Below are 15758 nucleotides of genomic sequence, written 5' to 3'. Positions count from 1 at the left end.
ATCAAAGGCAAGTCCATGAACTTTCTCTTCCCAAATCCAGGATTCATTTTACATTATGTAATTAAGCTGTTTCTATTTTCAGATCACTGTATCATAGTACCAACCACACCATCAACCATTTATAAAGGAGGAACAATGAAGGCCTCTAAACTAGAGTTGAATTAATGGTGACCCATCAACCCACCAGGAGTGGCCCCAGGTTCAAGGATCCTTCAGAATGAAATGGGACACGGCAAAGGAGCTCGCAAACATGCAGCTCTCCTTGCATGAGTCAAAGTGCCTTCTGCTTGTGATTGCGCACCCCAGCTAAAGATTCTCAATTCCTGCCTTGTCACTCAGCACCAAAATCAGAAAATATGGGCTAAATGCACATGATCTGCAAACAGTGAGCCCTAATGCTATTAAGAAGTTTTGGGAGAGAGGACTTTAGGAGAGGAAACAAGTGGGTGATCAGGAATGTGTCATTCTTCCTCTGCTCTCAATCCCCTTTCACAATCCCCCATTAGTGGATTTATAAGTACGTCTTTGAAACTCTGTGTGGGGCAGATGTCACTTCATTGATTTCCTCCTCTCCCAAAGCTGCTTTCCTCTTTAAAAAAAAATGGCAGTGGGGCACAGGTATATCTGTTTACATGTAACAAGAAGTTAGCCCAGGGGCCCATGAAAACGGGTTGCAGGGGGTGAATTGCATCCAGGGCCAGGATCAAAAGGGGGGGGCAGGAGCCAGAGGAAGGGACCCAAAAATTTCCTGGTATCTTACATTTCCCAATCTCACCAGGCCCATGAGAGGGGGTGGAGGGGGTTATATTGTACCTGGGTCTGGGGACAAAAAGGGGGTCCAGGAACCTAAGGAGGGGAACCAGAAATTTTCAGGGATCTCAGAAAATGTTTGCATATATTATTGCAAAAACTGGCATTCACATTTTGATTAAGCCTATATAGTTTTATATATCGTAATCAGTAAAAATTATAATCCAATGGTCATTTGAAATTATGATTCAATGAAGAAGGAAAGGGGCTGAAAAAAATATTTGAACCCCCATGTACCTCCTGATAAAATTCCTTTTAGAGGTGCTGGTTAGCCACTACACATTTTGTCTTTTTGGAGATGCAAAATTTTTTGCACCACTAACCACAAACCCCCCTGCCCTTCCATGTACTTACCAGTCGGCCAGGCAGATCTTGTTTTGCTCTGTGCTTTATCATTTCTCGTTATGGGCCCTCCTGTGGATGAGGATGCTTTACCCTGGCTGTTTCCAAAGCTCCTTTTGCAATGTGCACAGAGAGTGGAGTGGCAGGCGCATGGGATGAGCACAGTCTTAAGGAAGATACTTTAGTGATACGTAATGAAGGATTAGGGTCAGTTTTTATATAGGCACTTAAGGAAATTGGCCCAGCATGGGTTCTGAAGGCCAAGATGAAACCCTAATCATCTTTATTTCCTTAAAAAGCTTACTCTCCTTTTTCTGTTTTCTGTTTTAAAGACATAAAATCAAATTTTATGATCTGTTAATAAGAATGTTGCATCAAGTAAGGAGCAGTGGCATAGCTAGAGGGGGTGCAAAGCACTAAGTTTTGCAGGCTCCTGAATGCGCTGTGCAAGCAGCCCCTCCCCTTCGGAGCCTCTGGGCAGTGGGAGCAAAACGGAGGTGAAAGCAGGGGGGCAGGGAGGTGAATGCCTCCATTTTGCTCCCATTGCCCAGAATGTCTCTGAAGGGGAGGGGAAGAGGCTGCTTGCATGGCATGTTCAGTCACCTGCAAACTTAGTGGTTTGCACCCCCTCTAGCTACACCACTGGTAAAGAGAGTACACTCTCCAGCCTTTTGTGCAGCTAACAATGAAAATAAATGTTCCTTAATAGTTAATCATGGCTAGATTTATCATATTCTTCTATTATTATCACGCACACTTGCACCTTCCTTCAAAGGTGGCCTGCACTGATAGCTCCAGAGAACTGGTGGTTTCTAGATACTGATGCTCTAACTAATGTAGCTCACTTGTGGAGTTCAAATATAGCCGATGAAAAACAAACACATCTGGGTTTGCAACTAACTGGCAGGAAGACATGCTGCTGAGTTCCAGGACCATGTGTTTCCATTTGTGGAAGTGATTCAACCTTCAAGATTAGCACCAACTTGAAGATTAGCAGCAGCATTAAGTGACAGAGCCACTGCGTCTTGAACAACTGTGACCCCAGCAGAGATGGCCTGGTATTGGATAACTGTGTCCATTTTTTTTGTGTCCCAGCCATTTGTGTCCAAATATACGTATATTTCAATTATATGCACTTTTTATTTTTAAAATAGGGTTAAGGCTGGAATAAAAGACTTAGGATTTTGTTATATAGTTGATCGATGCGAATAAAGGAAGGCATAGAGATAACAGCTCAATACGTTTATTCCATCTCCAGAACAGGACCTGGATCTGAATGCATCTGATACAAGGCAAACACCCCTGGCTTTTATAACCTTTAGCTCCGCCCAGACTTCCCGTGATTGGTACAATTGAAACCTTAACTAGAGCGCCAATCAGATGGTAGGATTTCGATCCATCACCCGATTGGCCAGAACTTACATTAACTAGAGGGCCAATTGGATGGTAGGATTTCGATCCATCACCCGATTGGCCAGCAATAAGTCTGGGCCAATCAGTTATGCAGGAATTCGATCCTGCATAACTTGCATACATAACAGATATATAACATGGGGTTTGTTTATTGCCCAGTTATAGCAGGATTAAAATAGCCAGCTTAAAAAAAAAAAGACCCAGACTTGACTGACCAAGGACACCAGTGGCCAGGATGCATTTGACAAGGTCACAATTGTACAGGATGCAAATACCCTAGTACCGTAGTAGTAATGATTCAAACTTCCACCGCCATGTGTAGATCATACCTGCATTGGTTATATGGACAAGACTTATGTGTTAACCTATTACAGCACCCTCCAAATCCCAGTCTGTGGGCTGGATCCAGGATCCCTGGATCCCTTCCCCCCACCCGTGACCAATGCTTACCGTTCTGCCACAGGACAATGCAATGCTCAGGCAGTTGCATCTGCACAGAAATCTGGGCACAATGCCCACTGGGACATTGCACCATATACTGGCTGGAGCATTGCATTGTCCCAATCTGGGGACGTGAAGTCCCGTGGCACGCCAGTACGGTAAGAGCCAGCCACACCGGGGAAGGAATTCTCAGTTTTGGAGACTGCTGGCCTATAATAAAGCAGGGGGAAAGATTTATGTGTTTCATGCATGAGTTCAATTATTCTTGCTAAAGACAATATTAACAGCCTATTAACTAAGGCCGCAAACCTAACCAACTTTCCAGCACTGACATAAAGGCAATGCAGCTCCGAGGTAAGGGAACAAACATTCCCTTACTTTGAGGAGGCCTCTGTGAGTGACACCCAACTGCAGGATGCAGCACATGTCCCATTGGCACTGCTATGCCAGTGCTGGAAATCACTAAGGGGTTAGGATTGCACCCTAAGACTGACCTTCTAGGCTCCCTAGAATTATAAAGCCTACCTCACTGTTTCTGCTGATATTTCTGCCTCCCCACTTATTACCAGTTCATGCTCAGGACGCTTATGTACAAAAGCAACCATGATTTTCACTTAGCAATAATTATGCCTTATATGTGTAGTGTCACCTACAATTGTATGTAATGCTCCCACATTCAAAGAACAGGCAACAGCACAAATTAATATGATTCTGAATTATTGTTGAACCATTGGGGAATTACGTTTTCACTTGCTGAATCAATTTTTGACACATGCAAAATTGAGCTATTGGTAGGTCTGCAGTAAATATTCTCTCATTTAAATTTTCAGGCTTTTTTCTGAGGGAGTAACAATATTTTTCAGAAAAACCTTGAATTGAGACTCTTGATGATGATGATGATGATGATGATGATGATGATGATGATGTCCACCATTTTTTTTCTCCCCTGCTTCTTTCGTACCATTTTTTCCTCTTCTTTCTCAATCAGGAATGTAAGTATAAGGCCAGCCCCATCCATGAGACCAACTGAAGCATTTGCCTCAGGCAGCAGATTGGCGAAGGGTGCCCCCACTGATCCTTCTTTTCCTTCCATTTCCTGGATTAAAAAGGAGAGGGGGACAGAAAGGAAGAGAAAATGTGGAGGGAGGAGAGAGCCAAGCTAGGACATTGCGAGGAGCAGAGGCTGGCACATTCATTGGGTAATTCATTGGGCAGAGGCTGGCGCATTCATTCATAAGGGTCAGCATTTGGCATGCCACTTCTGGCATCAGGAGGTCTTGGGATAGCCTTGCGTGGATGATCCCAGGCAATCAGATTTCCTGCAGCAAATTTTATAACCTCTTAACTACGTAACCAATCACATTTACTTACATGATATCACAGAAGGGGAGGGGGTAAAACAAAGCTAGTTCAGAGAGACAGAAAGAAAAAGCAATGTAAGTGAATGGGGAAACATTTTTACAGGCCCCAGAAGGGTCAATTTTCCCTGATATTTGTAGCATCCTTATCTATAGTAAGTGAGGTCTGTTAGACAGTCAGCATGAGTTGGAATGAGATCTGGTGCTCTCTCTCTCTCTCTCTCTCTCTCTCTCTCTCTCTCTCTCTCTCTGTTTTGTGTGTGTTTTGAGTTTAAAGTAATTTTCAATTGCATGTATTCATGATTTAATATATATAGATCCACTGAACAGTCAACTACTCCTGGGATTAGCAGGAGTTAGCAATAAAGAGCAAGGAAGAGAGAGTGGAGGGAATTAAAAAGAGTGCTAATAGCAGGGATTAGTGTGTCTCATTGAAAGGGCGTATTTTTACATGGGAAATAATGCGATGCCCTGTAGATACCCTCATCAGGCACACAAAGCCCATCTTTGTGCTACTGGAAGTCCTATATTGGTTAATAACAACATCACATTTGCTTTAGCTGAGTCAAGGCTCTCATTAGCCTGTGGCAGAATTTCCCTAGACATCACTGGGGTTCAGGCCTCTGTGTGTGTGTTTAGCCTGGCCCAGTGGGGGCTTTGCAAATAGCATGTCAAGTGAAAGAATTGTCAGTTGCAAGCTGCCAGTTCAGGCTAAGTGTACACACTGCAGTTCTCCCTAAAGGGCAAGTGCAGAGAAGATACCGGCAGAGCCTCTGCAATGCTCCTAACAGAGACCTGAATTCTCCATCAAAATTGTGATTGATAGGTAACTTATGGCCCAATCCTAACTAACTCCCCATGTGGTGATGCAGAGGTGGCAGTGTGACCTCCACTGTATCCTGCAGGAGAGTTTTGGCTGCTGGAATTTTCCTTGGGGTAAGAGGACATTTGACCCCTTGCCCAGGAGTAAGCCCTAGCAGCTGCTATAGGTCCATTTGAGCCAGCACCAGCTTAAGTGCTGGTGCAAGTTCAAGTTGACCCATGAAGTTGGATCAGCCCCAAGAAGGCGCTCAGGATTTGGCATGCGCTACTGCCATGAAACCCTCCCCTCCCCAGGCCTGATCCGCTCTCCTCCCCATGCCCATCACTGCCCCATTACACCTGCTCCAGCATAACCGGTGTTCTAGCAGCTAGTACTGCTGGAGCACACTTTACAGCTCTTTGCAGCAGTTGGCACCAGCAGAATACATTTTCAGCCAGTGGGGCAGCCCATTGGGCTGTTATTTATGCAATTGAGATTCAATAGAGTACACTTCTGTACTGCAGCGAGTCATGGACTCTTCACTCACAACAGGAGAGGAAACTGAATGCTTTCCACATGCGCTGCCTCCAACGTATTCTCGGCATCACCTGGCAGGACAAAGTTTCAAACAACACAGTCCTGGAACGTGCTGGAATCCCTAGCATGTATGCACTACTGAAACAGAGACGCCTGCGTTGGCTCGGTCATGTCGTGAGAATGGATGATGGCCGGATCCCAAAGGATCTCCTCTATGGAGAACTCGTGCAAGGAAAGCGCCCTACAGGTAGACCACAGCTGCGATACAAGGACATCTGCAAGAGGGATCTGAAGGCCTTAGGAGTGGACCTCAACAAGTGGGAAACCCTGGCCTCTGAGCGGCCCGCTTGGAGGCAGGCTGTGCAACATGGCCTTTCCCAGTTTGAAGAGACACTTGGCCAACAGTCTGAGGCTAAGAGGCAAAGAAGGAAGGCCCATAGCCAGGGAGACAGACCAGGGACAGACTGCACTTGCTCCCAGTGTGGAAGGGATTGTCACTCCCAAATCGGCCTTTTCAGCCACACTAGATGCTGTTCCAGAACCACCTTTCAGAGCGCGATACCATAGTCTTTCGAGACTGAAGGTTGCCAACTAACTATCCAGAAATAGTCTCAGTCAACACAAACCAAGACAACCAGGAGATTTCCGCCATCTTGATCCACTTGAATTCGATTTTGGTTGCTCATGACCTGTTATACATTTTACGCCCTAAGTATCTGAATGAGCATCTACTTCCCTGGATTCTGCCCACCCTTTCAGATCTTCACGATGGGGTCAGCTCGGCAAGCTACCATTGGCTGAAGGGCATGCAGAACAGGTCTTCTGCAGTGGCTAATCTTAGGCTCTAGAATGCCCTCCCTCCGGGTGTTCAGTCTGCTCTAGACCTCCTAGTTTTTAAGAAAGTGCCCTGTACCATCTAGCTCTGTGATGTGGAGAGCTGTTGATGAAGGCTGGCTGACTGCATTTTTGGGTATGCTGTATTAGTCTTTCTAGTTGTGTTTTTAATGCGTTTCTAAGTCGTTTTACCCCTGACCCCCCAAATAAGACACCAGGCTGAGGTTTTTTGGGTTGAACTAGGGCCACTTTATTAACAACAACAACACAAAACAGCATCAGGGCTAGATGGGGCCAGGGGGCTAGCCACCCGGTGTATGGGGGCCTAAAATTGGGGGAAATGGACCTAGCCATCTACCTCCCGCGGGCTCAAGGGCGAACCAACTGACTCGGGTTGCCACCAGTTGATCGACTGGGTACAGCCTGTCTACGTCACCCCCAAAGGGGGCAGGGGAGCTGGCCAGCTGGCTTGCTGGGCAAACCATGCAAGCGGAGCCAGACCAGTCAGGGGGGTTTACAGGCCTACCTCTTTGAGCTGGCTAGGCATGATGTGGGCGGTTCTGGCTCGCCCCCCCTTGACCTTGCTGCCCTGGTTGGACACCGAGTTGCCCTACCTACCCCGCCCCGCATGCATCACGCCAAGTGACCACATGAACGAGAACCTATCAGAACCACACCTCCTAGGACAGCAGTCTGGGGCAGGTGAAAAACTGACACCTTCAGCCAATCAAGGTGCCAGCAAAAAATTCCTACCCAGCCCTGCAGGAGCGACCAGCTAATCTCAGACTGTGCAAAGGGTCGCTGCTGCTCCCAGGACTGAGCTCATGCAGGCGGGAATTGCCCATGCGAGTTCAGCCCCCACCGCGCTAAATGGCGCGGGCCAGTGGGAGCCTGTCCCCTGTTGCCTGCATGAGGCGGGGTGGGGCAATGGCCGTTCATGTGCACAGCACTAACGAGCTTTATTGCCTTGGCTATTGTGTTTTAAGTGTTGCTGTTTACCACTTTGGAGGCAGATGCTGCAAGAAAGGATATAAATTTTAAAAGAAAGAAATCCTGTAAAATGGCAGTGCTTCAATTCAGAGATTCTGGCAAAGAGACCAATGTAGGTGTGTCAATTCATTCTGCAACAAATTGCAAATTGAAACAAAGAGGGTTTGTTTTGTTCATTACTCATTCATTCATTCATTCACGCACACACCCACAAAGGTCAGAGTTCCAAAATATGCATTCCATATATTAATTTATTTCAGAACTCATGCAGACCCATTTCAGTTTCCAGGTCCAATGGAGGTTGCAGGGAAGAAGGAGAGAAAGCAGGGAAAGGGAGATTGATGCTGTGTAAAGTGTCCAGTCCTTAACTGAAAACACTTGAGCACAAGTGGTCAGCACTCTCGCAGTTCGAGAACGAATGAAACCAGACCTCCTGAATGCTCCTCAGATTGGAGGATGTTCTGCAAACTCCCACTGGTCCTTGAGTGCTGAGATGTTGAGACAAAAGAAAAAGAAAAAAAAAGAGCAAAACAAAGCAAAACAGGAAGCTTGTCTAAAAGCCGGAACTTCTTCATCTGGTTAGTACTTGGATGGGAGACCGCCTGGGAATACCGGGTACTTTACGTTTATACCATAGTCATTCAAGACTGAAGTTTGCCAACCAACCTTCGTCTGGCCAAATCTGGAGCGATGCACATATTTTCTCACCAACTTCATCCCCTGGTAGTTAATGATGCTGGCATGAAAAGGAACCAGCCTCCTTAAGAACATACGAACAGCCCCAATGGATCAGGCCATAGGCCCATCTAGTCCAGCTTCCTGTATCTCACAGCGGCCCACCAAATGCCCCAGGGAGCACACCAGACAACAAGAGACCTGCAAGGCTTCCTGGGAATTGTAGTTTAAGAACATAAGAACAGCCCCACTGGGTCAGGCCATAGGCCCATCTAGTCCAGCTTCCTGTATCTCACAGCGGCCCACCAAATGCCCCAGGGAGCACACCAGGTAACAAGAGACCTCATCCTGGTGCCCTCCCTTGTATCTGGCATTCTGACATAGCCCATTTCTAAAATCAGGAGGTTGCACATACACATCATGGCTTGTAACCCGTAATGAATTTTTCCTCCAGACACTTGTCCAATCCCCTTTTAAAGGCGTCCAGGCCAGACGCCATCACCACATCCTGTGGCAAGGAGTTCCACAGACCAACCACACGCTAAGTAAAGAAATATTTTCTTTTGTCTGTCCTAACCCTCCCAACACTCAATTTTAGTGGATGTCCCCTGGTTCTGGTGTTATGTGAGAGTGTAAAGAGCATCTCCCTATCCACTCTGTCCATCCCCTGCATAATTTTGTATGTCTCAATCATGTCCCCCCTCAGGCGTCTCTTTTCTAGGCTGAAGAGGCCCAAACTCCATAGCCTTTCCTCCATAGGAAGGTGCCCCAGCCCAGCAATCATCTTAGCAGCTAACATGCATTATGTCTGCAGATGTTACTGGCATTGCGTGGGACCAAAGTGGGAGGAGCAGGCTCTCATGTCCATCTGTTGATTTCCATGGAACTCTTGTCTCAAGTGCACATTCTGGAGAAATTATTTCCTGCTCTATTCTTGACTCTCTCCTCTGGGTCCCAAACCACCACCACCACCCCCCCCAAGCCTGATGAGTGCTCTCCTCTTTGCAATCAGCTTGTGGCACTGTTGCTCAGCTGCTCTTAGCCAGCTCCTGACAGTCCACCGAACCCTGACCAATTCCAGTTTTGCTCCTCCTCGGCTTCGGCTGGGATTGCTCACCAAATGGGGCCAAGTTGGTCTGCAGCACTGATGAGCCTCCCATGAATCCACACCTGCTCCATGGAAACAGGGTCAGACAGAAAGCAGCTTCTATTAGACATCTGACGTGAAGGGCTGGGGCAATTGGCAGAACTCCGTTACGGAGCTCATGAAACCAACCACTCACCTGGGCGGAAGCCCAAAGATGCAATTAAATGCAATGAAATAAATTCTACTCAGCTGGACCACAGCTTTGTCTGAAAATTCAGCTAGTCATTTAATAAGGAAGTGAAAGGCTAGTCAATATCACTGACTGATAGTTTTTCCATGATCATTAAACAGGAGGTTTCAGCTGCCACTCACAGGAATGCTGCAGGTGTTGCTTATCCCTGGTCAGATCAGACAGCTGTGGTTGTCCGATGCAGACCCACTTCCAGCCTTTCCTTGAGCCTCTGGGATTTCTTGCTACTGAATATTTGCACCTGTCCTACCTCATCTCTCCAAAAAGCATCTCAAAGCTTATTTAGCAGGTCTTGCGTCCTGGTGGAATCTTATATTGCTGCTATTCCTTGGTTCTGATAAAAATTAGGGGTGCACTCCTTTTTCTACCAGAAGCTTCTAAATCTTCTAGCCTTCTTTTCCTTCCTTCCTTTATTAAATTATAACGAGAACCAGCTCCAGACTTTTGGGGGATTATTTGACAAGATGCCTTGAGTGGGCCCCATTCCCTGAGTGGACACACCTTCAGCTGCTTTCTCAAGAAAAGTGTATGAAGTAGCCCCGTCCCACAGCAAATGCTCCCCCGTCTTAAAAAAAAAAATACTATTAGAAAATGGATCTGTTACTATGTAACATGTATCACTTACATATTAATTGATCACATGTTTAATGGATCTCTTCCTATTTCAAAAGAGATATTTTCATGCCTCAAGCAACCCAGCTTTAATGTAAAAAATCTAACACTGGCAGTGTGATCCTGAGGGAGGATATTATTGAGACATACAAAGTTATGCTCGGGAAGGATAGAGAGAACAGAGAGATGCTCTTTTCCCTCTCACATAACACCAGAACCAAGGGACATCCACTAAAATTGAGTGTTAGGAGAGTTAGAACAGACAAAAGAAAATATTTCCTTGCTCAGCGTGTGGTTGGTCTGAGGAACTCCTTGCCACAGGATGTGGTGATGGCATATGGCCTAGATGCCTTAAAAAGGGGATTGGACAAATTTCTGGAGGAAAAGTCCATCACGAGTTACAAGCCATGATGCGTATGTGCAACCTCCTGATTTTAGAATTGGGTTACATCAGAATGCCAGATGCCAAGGGCGGGCACCAGGATGCAGGTCTCTTGTTGTCTCGTGTGCTCCCTGGGGCATTTGGTGGGCCACTGTGAGATACAGGAAGCTGGACTAGATGGGCCTATGGTCTGATTCAGCAGGGCTGTTCTTTTGTTCTCTGCTCAGAAACAGAATCGGCTCAGAATAGCATTGTTTATTCAGAAATGTCTTGTATATGCCAATAAAGGATTCTATATCTATCAGAAATGTCTTGCTATGTTTGGTAGAGCTCTTAGCCCCTTGTAACTATGCTTATGATTACAGTCTTCATTCATTTATGAGGGGGGGCTATCTGTAAAAAAAATTGCTTTAGTAGAGTGTTGATCCTACTGTCAACCCAGCTTCAGAGAAACTAGGTATTCATGTGTGGTTGGAAGAAAAGGACAGATCTGTAACGGAGAAGAAATCAATCGATAACCCATTCCGACAGTGGTCAAAGGGCTTGCTTTGTGCTGTGTTATCAGAGAAAGGGACAAAAAAATTGAAAGTTGTCCAGGCTGAGCGGTGACTCCTCTCCTTTGAGCAAGCAATTGCCTGGGAGCAACTCCTGCTTTAGATCATTAGGTCACGATCAGAGCCATGTGTGTCTCGCTTTTAAAATCACATCCTGGAAAATGTGACTTCCTGTTCCAGTGATTTCCCAACAGCAATGGGAGGCACTGATTGATGTGCCTGTTGATGTTGACCAGTTATACTGGTGTTCTGCTCTGGTGTCAGGTTCTGCCAAAATTCAAAGCCTGCATCTCAATTCCAAACACATTTTAGAGAAGTAATGTTCATAGAAACCAATGGGATTTTCTTCTCAATAATGGGCTTAGGACTGGCTGTTAGATATCACTAAACCACGAATGGAATGTCCACCTTCTCTGATTCCAGACTCGTTTTGGTGAATCAAGGCTTTAGACTTGAGATAGCAACCAATATTGCTAACAATTAGATTGTGTGCATCTTCATTGTTACAGGCCATTCTAAACAGATCACCATGTGGAATATTTGTGTATCTTTTTGCAATTGTGGCAAAATGGGATTTGTGATGGATCTTTCTCTAGTGCCACAATTTCTCTGTACCAAAGGTTTGGTGATTTGGTCTGATTTGGTGTAATGGTTTTGTGTGTTTGTGTGTTTTCTCCCCCTATATTTTTAAAAAACCCAAAATAAAACAAATACTTGAAAAATATTTTTAAAGCTGACTGGCAGTGATTGATAAATTTATCACCTTAGGTTAATGGCTTGTACCCCCGTAATGGATTTTTCCTCCAGAAACTTGTCCAATCCCCTTTTAAAGGCATCTAGGCTAGACTCCAGCACCACATCCTGTGGCATGGAGTTCCACAGACCAACCACACGCTGAGTAAAGAAATATTTTCTTTTGTCTGTCCTAACCCGCCCAACACTCAATTTTAGTGGATGTCCCCTGGTTCTGGTATTATGTGAGAGTGTAAAAAGCATCTCCCTATCCACTCTGTCCATCCCCTGCATAATTTTGCATGTCTCAATCATGTCCCCCCTCAGGCTCCTTTTTTCTAGGCTGAAGAGGCCCTGACGCCGTAGCCTTTCCTCATAAGGAAGGTGCCCCAGCCCCGTAATCATCTTAGTCGCTCTCTTTTGCACCTTTTCCATTTCCACTATGTCTTTTTTGAGATGCGGCAACCAGAACTGGACACAATACTCCAGGTGTGGCCTTACCATAGATTTATACAACGGCATTATAATATTAGACGTTTTGTTCTCAATACCCTTCCTAATGATCCCAAGCATAGAATTGGCCTTCTTCACTGCTGCCGCACATTGGGTCGACACTTTCATCGACCTGTCCACCATCACCCCAAGATCTCTCTCCTGATCTGTCACAGACAGCTCAGAACCCATCAGCCTATATCTAAAGTTCTGATTTTTTGCCCCAATGTGCATGACTTTACACTTACTGACATTGAAGCGCATTTGCCATTTTGCTGCCCATTCTGCCAGTCTGGAGAGATCCTTCTGGAGCTCCTCACAATCACTTCTGGTCTTCACCACTCAGAAAGGTTTGGTGTCGTCCGCAAACTTTGCAACCTCATTGCTCAACCCTGTCTCCAGGTCATTTATGAAGAGGTTGAAAAGCACCGGTCCCAGGACAGATCCTTGGGGCACACCGCTTTTCACCTCTCTCCATTGTGAAAATTGCCCATTGACACCCACTCTCTGCTTCCTGGCCTCCAACCAGTTCTCAATCCATGAGAGGACCTCCCCTCTAATTTCCTGACTGTGTAGTTTTTTCAGTAGCCTTTGGTGAGGGACCGTGTCAAACGCCTTCTGAAAGTCCAGATATATAATGTCCATGGGTTCTCCCGCATCCACTTGCCTGTTGACCTTTTCAAAGAATTCTATAAGGTTCGTGAGGCAAGACTTACCCTTACAGAAGCCATGCTGACTCTCCCTCAGCAAGGCCTGTTCATCTATGTGTTTTGAGATCCTATCTTTGATGAGGCATTCCACCATCTTACCCGGTATGGATGTTAGGCTGACTGGCCTATAGTTTCCCGGATCCCCCCCTTCCCCTTTTTAAAGATAGGCATGACATTTGCTATCCTCCAATCTTCTGGCACCGTGGCCGTTTTGAGGGACAAGTTGCATATCTTAGTCAAGAGATCTGCAATTTCATTCTTCAATTCCTTAATAACTCTTGGGTGGATGCCATCAGGGCCCAGTGACTTATTGATCTTTAATTTATCAATGAGGTCTGAAACATCTTCTCTTTTAACCTCTATCTGACTTAACTCCTCAGTTAGGAGGGGCCGTTCGGGCAGCGGTATCTGCCCGAGGTCTCTCCCTAATCACATGGGGTGGGCAATTCATCTGAACCCCCTCTTTGCACACACTGCTGCACCTACTTTAAAAGTAAATATCACAGTGTGTGAAGGGGAATAGTTCATTTGACCTGCTTCCACACAATGACAGAGATTTACCAGGAAAGCGGGAGAAGGGCTAGGAGATGCACACATCATGAGCATGCACATTATGTAACAAGGGTCAAACAGAGTAAGAGTGCATGTCTACTCAGAAGTAAATTCCATTGAGTTAAATCAGACTTACTCCCAGGTAAATGTGTATAGAATTGTAGCCTAAGTCATGTCCAAACTGACCACAGGCACATATGCACCTTCTCTTGTTTTTGTTGGTGAGATGTAGGAAGCATGTTTTGAACATTAAGGCCCACACCTTAAATTAGAATTCCCATTCTGTTTCATGAATGAGTCTTGATATGCAGTTGACCACTTCCTTTAAAAGATTTTTTATCCTACAATAAAATTTCACATGGGGGCCTGGGGAAGAATAAACAGCTGAATACTCCCAGGAAGATATGGAAGATCACCACTTCAGGTGGAATAGTTCAGTGACATGATCTCTGCTAGTAGTACAGCTGGTGAGAAGCAGGAAATGTATGTGTTGGGGGGACTTTACTGACTCCTAAGGGCCTTACTCTGCATGTGGAAGGCAATTCAGAATACATCCAAACACTCTCCACTTTGGCACCTTACAAACAGACACTTTGGCACCTTACAAACAGACACCTTACAAACACTCTCCACTTTGGCACCTTACAAACAGACAAAAACATTTCAGGGTGGGTGATCTTCATTCAGGGACTTCTTGACTACTAGTGACTGGATCTTGTGCATTTTAGTTCTTTGACTGATGCATGACTTCTCCACTTACTTCAAATGTTGTAATTGCATCTTGCAAAATATACCACAAACAATGATTTAGTCATTAAGGTTTGTTTAATAAAGTAGCACAAATTAAACCCAATTGCAATTTGGTGACTTCGCTGGGGGGTGTGAGCATAAATAGAATGATAGATATAGGGAGATGGCAGCAAGTATCTTATGGTCTTGTGTGTGCTCCCTGAGGCATCTGGTGGGCTGCTGTGAGATTCAGGAAGCTGAAATAGATGGGCCCTGCGGCTGATCCAGCAGGGCTGTTCTTATGTTCTTAAGGTACTGCCAAACTTTGGTTGTAAGGATGTCTGTTGAAATTCAGTATTTCTCTCTATTTGAGTGATCAGTTCTATACTTTCCTAGCCAAGGAATAATTGATAACCCTGCAGGTCCTAAAACTGGCTTTGCTAACTTCTTTGAATTGAAATGTTACAGGTTTCAGATTGACAAAGTAGGCATCCCATTTTGGTTTAAACTGGGGGGTTCCAGTTCCTGCCCATAGAATATATCCTTGAAAACCCGCTGAAGTCTGCTCTTCATCCTCTCTCTACCTTGACCCTCCTTCTGCCTGCCAACTGATAAATAAATAAGTGAATTAATGCAGCTCTTTAGACAGATGCATACATTGCTATATTCCATTAGATTTTCAAATTTAAAATAATGAAAAGTGAAATAAAGGACACACTGCGGAATAGTGAAGATTGTGAAGAACAGGAGCGCAAGCAAGATGGCCAGTAAGAGCCTCCACCCCTGGTACTGTTGTAGTTTACAGCAGACCTTAACTAACAGGGTCACAGTAGAGATAGTGGTGACCACCAGGCAGCCCAAGGCAGTTAGAACAAAAGGGAAGTTGTCTACCTCATCCGCATATTCACCATTCCCAGTCAAGAAGACAGTCAAGTCGATTCCACAGATCAAGAAGGAGGTGGACCATATGAGGGAGCATGCGGTGGTGGTCAAGTGCTTTGGCCGACGGCATCGGTGCCAAACTGGAAACAGGACAATCACACAACTGTCAATACTGATGGCTGCCAGGAGCACATGACCGGTGGCATACAGGAATAGCAAAGGCTCAGCAAGTATCAACAGCATGAAGAAATAAAGTGTGGCATCATCAAAACAAACTCTGGTCGTCAGTGTGAGAACTAAAAGAAGTAGGACAAGGAGGGCCCCAAAATCAGCAATAGCCAAATTCAAGACATAGGTGGTTAAAGAGTTCCTCGGAATGTGGCGGCCAAGCATCCCAATAATAATGCCATTTCCCACCATGCCAAGAACGCAGAGAACTATCACAACAACATCGGGTAGAACAACTTCTAAGGGAAAATCGTAGAAAAACTCGGTCAGATCGCAAAGAAGGTCGTCATCTGGGAACAGGTTCTCATCATCAAACAGCGATGTAAAGTTGAAATTGATGGCCATG

This window comes from Tiliqua scincoides, chromosome 4, assembly GCF_035046505.1.
Source record: "Tiliqua scincoides isolate rTilSci1 chromosome 4, rTilSci1.hap2, whole genome shotgun sequence".
Lineage (NCBI taxonomy): Eukaryota > Metazoa > Chordata > Lepidosauria > Squamata > Scincidae > Tiliqua > Tiliqua scincoides.
Note: the sequence above shows the minus strand (reverse complement) of the source record.